A 7,898-nucleotide genomic window follows, 5' to 3' on the forward strand; every position below is an offset into this window, starting at 1 on the left:
GAAATCTGGTCACCTTAGTATAGAGGTGCCTGCCAACCTAAAGTGCTGGTCAGCTGTAGCCTAACACAGTGTCGGCGGTGGAAACTAGTAACGCGGTGAATTTTCCCCTCCTAGGATTATACAGTATTTCAAGTCATTTTGGTAGCCATCTAGATGTCACCGATTCTACTCAATGGGGAGAGCATAAATGGCAAAAACACTGGGTGTCACAACCTTTAGCTGTCACAACCCTGTGTGATTCGGTTCACTTGACTCATCTGCGCGACATAAATCATATTTTTGTGGGGCAGGATTGTCAATATTGCCTCTCCGACTAACCATTTGGTGGCACAGCTAGAAAGGAAAATGTTATGAGTCTGGTAAGATAATCTGTGATATTTTGTAGGCTATAGCAATGTTGTATTAGTTTGCTAGGGTTTGAAGTAGGTGTATCTAGCTGTCTTATTTGTATTTGTTCAATGCCTCAATTGATTTCATAAACTATATTGGATACTGTGGTGTAAAGCACTTAAGTAAAAATACTTTAAAGTACTACTTAAGTAGTTTTTTGTGGTATCTGTAATTTACTATTTATATTTTGACAACTTTGACTTCTACTTCATGTACTTTTTACTCCATACATTTTCCCTGACACCCAAAAGTACATGTTACATTTTCAATGCTTAGCAGGAGAGGAAAATGGTCAAATTCACATACTTATCAAGAGAACATCTCTGGTCATCCCTTCTGCCTCTGATCTGGCACATTCATTTCACACATATGCTTAATTTGTAAATTATGTTCCCCTGGCTATCTGTAAAAATATATATATGTATATAAATGGTGCTGTTTGCTTAATATAAGCAATTTGAAACTTTTGATACTTAAGTACATTTTAGCAATTACATTTACTTTTGATACTTAAGTATATTTAAAACCAAATACATTTAGACTTTTACTCAAGTAGTATTTTACTGGGTGACTTTCACTTTTACTTGAGTCATTTTCTATTAAGGTATCTTTACTTTTACCCAAGTATGACAATTGGATACCTTTTCCACCACTGATTGGATATATGCTGTATGTTCAATCAACTCAAGAGGATACATCCTGAAGATGGAACAATGTGCATAACAATGTGGTCCAGAGGAAGCCAGCTTTTTGTTCTCAATCCCTACCTTGCCCCATTCTTCCAAGAGCTCACTGAGTTTGAATGAAAACCTCAAGTGAGGTAAGTACAGATACTCACAACTCCAGCCTGATATGTCCATTGTCCCCTGTCTTTTTACCCACAGTGTAACAGCCCTGGTGCTCTCTGTCTCTGTCTATTCTTTATTTTTCTACGCTTGTCCTAGGGGTGAGAAGAGCTAACAAATGTCGTGGGAAATTGCAAGATTATGTTATAATGCTTGTAAGATTATATTATAATCTTTGTATTGCATTAGAATGGTTGTTTTATTCGACAGAATAGAGTGTTCTGTTAACTATTGTGTGTGTGTGTTCCACTGAGGATGGGCCTCTGAGATAGCACTGACAGAGGAGATTTACGATGTCTTTGGGTAATAAAGCCTAAAGAGCAATCCAGATAACATGAGGTAATGTTTTCGTGCTATACCGTACCAGGGTAAGACAGATTCCAGTTTGGAGTAGAAGAGGGCCAGACACTGGTCTTTATAATGAGAACTGTTGACACAGCAGTAACTGTCTGCTATGTTTTCTAGGTATATTTCATACAAATCTTAACCTTTGTGAACTGTTCCTAAGATCTGTGGTTCATCATATAAGTTGAGAGGGGTGTATCTTGGCTCTAAAAGATCTTTGTACTTTCTGGTGCTTTTCAATGGTTCATTAGAGATAGCGCATCATTGAAAGTCAAAAAGGCTATTGCAAAGCTCTTAATAAAAAATATGTAATTTAAGTGTAACTCTGACTGGTGTTGTGAAGTTTAACTCTTCTCATTTGGTAAAGCAGAAAAATGCCACCACACAAATCATAATTGAGGAGGTTTGTTAAAGAGCCCCATCATGAACAACTGATGCTGCGCTGACTTCTCTCTCCTGGATGCTCTCTGGCCCAAACTGTCCTGTTGTGTGTTTCACCTCCTCTGGACCCACTTAACCCAACAGAGTTGCCCCTGATCATAGAACGGGCTGCATCACAGCCTGGTAAAGGCAACTCCACCACCGCAGACAGCAAGGCGCTTTAGAGGGCGATACACGCAGCCGAACGCACCATTGGGTCCAGGGTCCACACTGCCTGCCATCCAGGACACCTAAAATACCAGGTGTCGCAGGAAGGCGAAGAAGAACATCAGGGACCTCAGCCATCCAAGCCATGGCCTGTTCTCCCCGTTTCTATTCATCAGACGCGGGTAGCACAGGAGTATTATGGCGAAGACTGGCCAACAATTTCTACCCCTAGATCATCAGGCTGCAGAATAGCCACCACTACCTGCCCCCCCACACCCCAATGACATTCAACACTGCTGCAGTTAATACAGTATGTACTGTATATTTGTATTATTATTGTTTTATTTCACTTGGCCCACCCACACCCCCTTCAATGGACATTTAGCCACAATGGATATTCATTTAGTTATCACTGCTGCAGTTATTATGTATATAGTACTATTTCTATTTTTCTTATTACCATTTTCATTGTTTTATTTCACTTAGTTCTGCATGTTGGAGTTCTGAATCGGAAGATCTAGGATTGTACCCAATCCCAATTTTAACTCCGTCTCCCTCTCTCTCTTTGTCTCTCTCTCCCCCACAGCCCATAGGCACACAATATAGTTTTTACATTAGTGTTGTAATGATTCTCTTATTTGGTTACATATGTGTTAACTTCTTGTTCCTTCTATTGTCAATTCTGTTAATTCATTGTTTAATGTTACCAATTTGAATAAATGTATTTTTATGTACAAATGTATTTTTCTTTCATTTAGATTTCAGGTAGAATATCACTGTAAATTTACAGCATTATCCTGGCATCAGAGTTGCCAGCTTAATACTGTAATTTTGCTTTACAATACTATTTTCCTTACTGTAAAACATTACAGCATCCCTGTACATTTACAGCAAGGATGCTGTAATATGTTTTTACAGTAAGGAAAATAGTACTGTAAAACATATTACAGCATCTCTGCTGTAAAGCAAAATTATAGTATTAAGCTGGCCACTGTGGTCCCTTTCAGGGAAAGGTTTTACAGTGCTGTTGTCTTGAAAGCACCATAAATCCAGAGAATGCCAGACTTTAATGACAAAATTTGCCCACGAAGGACCGTCGTGCCACCTTCCTGTTCAAGTGAGCTCATCACGTTGAGTCCAAAAATGTATTGTATGCTACTGCATACATGATGTAATATGCCAGGGAGATATTTATACTGTAGCAAAGAAAGTAATATGAAGTGTATGTTGTGTAGTAAGCTGTTAGTGGCCCATGTGCCTCGCGCTAATAATTTGGTCTATTTTCACCTCTTAATTTCACCTACTGTTCTGACTTGGTGGCGCATATGTAGCCTATAACCTTTTTCTGAGAATTGTCATCATTGAATATTGTAAGAGCGTTCATTGTCTGCTTATGTCCTTCCTAGCTCACACATTAATGTCTTAATTGAAATGACGGATTGCCTCTTATCCGCTTATCGTCCCCTTATGCCATAGTTTGTACATCTCAATTGTCAGTATAAACCACATTTGTTTCAGCAATTCAGCTAATATGGCTATGGTTTTTTTAAAGCCTGTAAATGAGGCTGAATGAACTGTTTCACTGCCAGACAAGGCTCTGCTGATAGCCAGGTGTAGCAGTGGTATAGTGGAATGAATGTATTGTTTAGTGTTGGGTAGTGGCTTTGCTGGCATGCATCCCACATATATATATTTTTTGCCCCACCAAGATTTACATGCTAAAATCGCCGCTGACACACACACACACAAATCAGAACCATGGACAGCCACGTCATATTTAGCTTGCGTTGATTGGACTACATAGTTTTTGTAATCTTTTAGTTGTCACTGTATTAGATTAAGTTGAAATGGTCCTGGAATAGTGGAGGCAGCTCCTGTTTTCTTTGTGACGTCTCCCTGTGGTTCTAAATCAATAGTTGTTTAGTGGTCCGAAAATGTCAAACAATAACTATCTGTTACTGTACCTGCAATATGCTTTGTGGACTTCACTGTCTGGTTTTGTGATAAAACAAATATGTTTTGAATTTATTCTGCCACTGTGTCTTCTTATTGTCTCGGCCTTTAGGCCTATATATCATGGTCACAAAGCATATTAATTAATAGGTTATAGAGCAAACAACACAATTATCACAACAAAGGTTGTAATATGGCTTTTATTTTTTCGAGGGGAGGGGTGGGCTTGGCTTTACCATGTGATTTTTATCCACTTACTTCTACTGCTTTGATGTAGCCTACCTTATCCATTTGATCTTTGATTTATTGAATGATGAAATTATTTCCAAGGAGCTCTCCAGGTGGAGGGTTGACAACATGCATAGCCGCGGGAAGTAGGGGTAATCCCCTGAAAAATCTGGAGAAAAAAAATATACAGTACCAGTCAAAAGTTTGGACACCTAAATCATTCAAGGGTTTTTCTTTATTTTTACTATTTTCTACATTGTAGAACTTATAGAACTTTGAAAGTTTCTTCAAGTGCAGTCGCAAAAAACATCAAACGCTATGATGAAACTGGCTGTCATGAGGACCGGCACAGGAAAGGAAGACCCAGAGTTACCTCTGCAGCAGAGGACAAGTTCATTAGTTACCAGCACCTCAGATTGCAGCCCAAATAAATGCTTCACAGAGTTCAAGTAACAGACACATCTCAACATCAACTGTTCAGAGACCGTGTGAATGGTCGAATTGCTGTAAAGAAAACACTACTCAAGGACACCAATAAGAAGAGACTTGCTTGGGCCAAGAAGCATAAGCAATTGACATTAGACCGGTGGAAATTTGTCCTCTGGTCTGGAGTCCAAATTTGAGATCTTTGGTTACAATGTCTTTGTGAGACATGGTGTGGGTGAACGGATGATCTCCGCATTTGTATTTCCCACCGTAAAGCATGGAGGAGGAGGTGTTATGGTGTGGGGGTGATTTGCTGGTGACACTGTCTGTGATTTATTTAGAATTCAAGGCACACTTAACCAGCATGGCTACCACAGCATTCTGGAGCGATATGCCATCTCATCTGGTTTGCATTTGCATGACCTGGCCTCCCCAATTCCTCGACCTCAACCAAATTAAGATGGTTTGGGATGAGTCGGACCGCAGAGTGAAGGAAAAGCAGCCAACAAGTGCTCAGCATATGTGGGAACTCTTTCAAGACTGTTGAAAAGCATTCCAGGTGAAGCTGGTTGAGAGAATGTCAAGCGTGTGCAAAGCTTTCATCAAGGCAAAGGGTGGCTATTTAAAGAATCGCAAATAAAAAAAATATTTTGATTTGTTTAAAACCCTTGAATGAGTAGGTGTTTAAAACTGGTAGTGTAGATGTCTTCAGTCCAGGCAACATTTTTTTTCTGCAATTTGCACCACCCCCAAACTACTTCCCATGGCTATGACAACATGTGACTGACAGTGCAGTTCTATGCATGGACTAAGTGCCTTGATCAAAGGGTCAACGGCAGGAGGTGGTAGGTCTACATGGGATTAGACACAGCAGCTTTCCAGTGTCAATAATGCTTACTTTTTCATGTAGGCTATAATAATAATAATGAAAATGTTGTTAAAAGTCATGGAAAATGTGTATGAACCATTTACAGTGACTAATCAGAGGTAGCATAATGTCGTTTGTGAATTTCGGTGAACATAGTCTAATGAACCGACTTGGAAAAAGACAGTTCCTGCGCTTCTTTCATCGGAAGTCAAGCACTGGTAATCAACCTTAAATACGTTCGTTTTTGGTTCCAAGCTAAGGTAATGTCCTGCGTTTTCTCACCCCACCAAAACAAATTCCAAGAAAGGATGAAAACTCACATAAGCCATGAACAGTAATTCAAACAGAGTTTAAACGCATGGCAAGAAGTATTTCTTATTTTTTCATATTATTATGGAGCAGACACCGAATTTGGCAAATCAATAACTGGATGCCTACAATTTCCCTTGTTCCCTTATTGTTGCAGTCCTTATTCTGCATACAAAGATTGACCGTATTTCCCTTTATTTAGACTGTCTCAAATATCGATAGGCTAAGCCTATGCTCAAAGGTGGACGGACACAGCTGTCATGGAGTCCCATAAACAAAACCAATTACGCAATATGAATTCATTCCCCCGTTCGTGGAAACGCATATTTTTCAACAAACTCTTCCGATAAAGGAAAATCTCTCAATTATAGATATGAGTGAAAATCAAATAATTAAATTCAACACAATTGGAGTCCATAGGATATTTTTGTACACTAATAAGGATTTGCCCATCATTTTGGAGTTTGAGCACAGAAGCCTGCTTACTTTGTTACCTCAACCATTCGTGTTAAACATGAAACGAATTAATATTGTTAATGAGTGTAATAATACAGGATATTTTAACTATTTTAAGATGATGGGCAATTGTTGATTGTGCTTGTTATAAATTGCCATCAAATAAAAATGTCAATATGAAAATGTAATAAAATATTTAAAAGAGAAGCATGATAAAATTTGAATATAACGTATTACTTTTTTTCTGTTTAAAAGCCTGGATGAAACGAGGTGAGATTTGATTGGCATGTATTCCCTCCCTTGGCAGAAATTAAACCTCACAATTATCCAACGCACGTCACTAGTTGCGACCATTCTATGAGTCCTATCTGATAGCTGGAACATGCGATATTCCAGGTCCAAATGACAGACATTTTTGTAAATAATAGGTCACAATGTTCACATTTTATTCTCTTGACATTTCTTCATAATTATTATTTTTTATTTATTCGCGATTTACTTTCGAACGACGAGTCCATGTCATCTTTGGAGTACATGAAAAAGGAATGCTTCGCATCTGGGACTCTGTCCTCGGCTTCTCTGAAAGGAACATTTACCAAAATTCAGAAAAGCAGACGTAAACGAAGAGTCGCACCAAAGACACAGGAAGAGACAGACAGCGGCTGCAATATTTGCAGGTGTGTATGTCAATTGTGTGTATTGTTTTATAAATGTTAATAGCCTACAAACCGAACATCTTAGTTTACTTTTGTAGGCCTATCCTATAAAGTGCTACGTTATTTGAGCCTTTTCGCAGAAAGATAGCCTATTTGATAGAGTAAGTGGACTAATTTATTAGCCTACATTCTTTGAAAGAAAGGTTCTGGATAGAAACAAAAAGGAAATTGATTCCATACAGAACCCTATATGGAGCCCAAAGGTTCTATGTGGAACACATTTTGGTTCAGTGGAGAACCCATGGGGTTCTGATCAAATAACCCTACAAATGTCATATACACTGAGTATACCAAATATTAGCAATGCCTTCCTAGTACTGATTTGCACTGGGTGTCATTTGGGTGGTGGACCATTCTTGATACATATGGGATATTATTGAGTGTGAAAAACCCAGCAGCATTGCAGTTCTTGACACAAACCGCGGTGCCTGGCATCTACTAACGTACCCATTCAAATATATTGTTTTGCCCGTTCACACTCTGAATGACACACATATACAATCCATGTCTTAATTGTGTGAAGGTTAAAAAGGGATTTCTGTCTCCTCCACTTTATCTACACTGATTGAAGTGGATTTAACAAGTGACATCAATAAGGAATCATAGACTGACCAGGTGAAAGCTATGTCATGGAACGAGCATATGTTCTTAATGTTTTGTACACTCAGTGTATGAAGCAAGCAATAGAACCCTTTTTGGTTCTGTCCAGAAACTTTTTTTCTAAGTGTAATCAAACATTTACATCCTACACGTATCTATTAATTCACCAATAAA

The sequence above is a fragment of the Oncorhynchus mykiss genome, chromosome 16 (genome assembly GCF_013265735.2).
Source record: "Oncorhynchus mykiss isolate Arlee chromosome 16, USDA_OmykA_1.1, whole genome shotgun sequence".
In the NCBI taxonomy this organism is placed as follows: domain Eukaryota; kingdom Metazoa; phylum Chordata; class Actinopteri; order Salmoniformes; family Salmonidae; genus Oncorhynchus; species Oncorhynchus mykiss.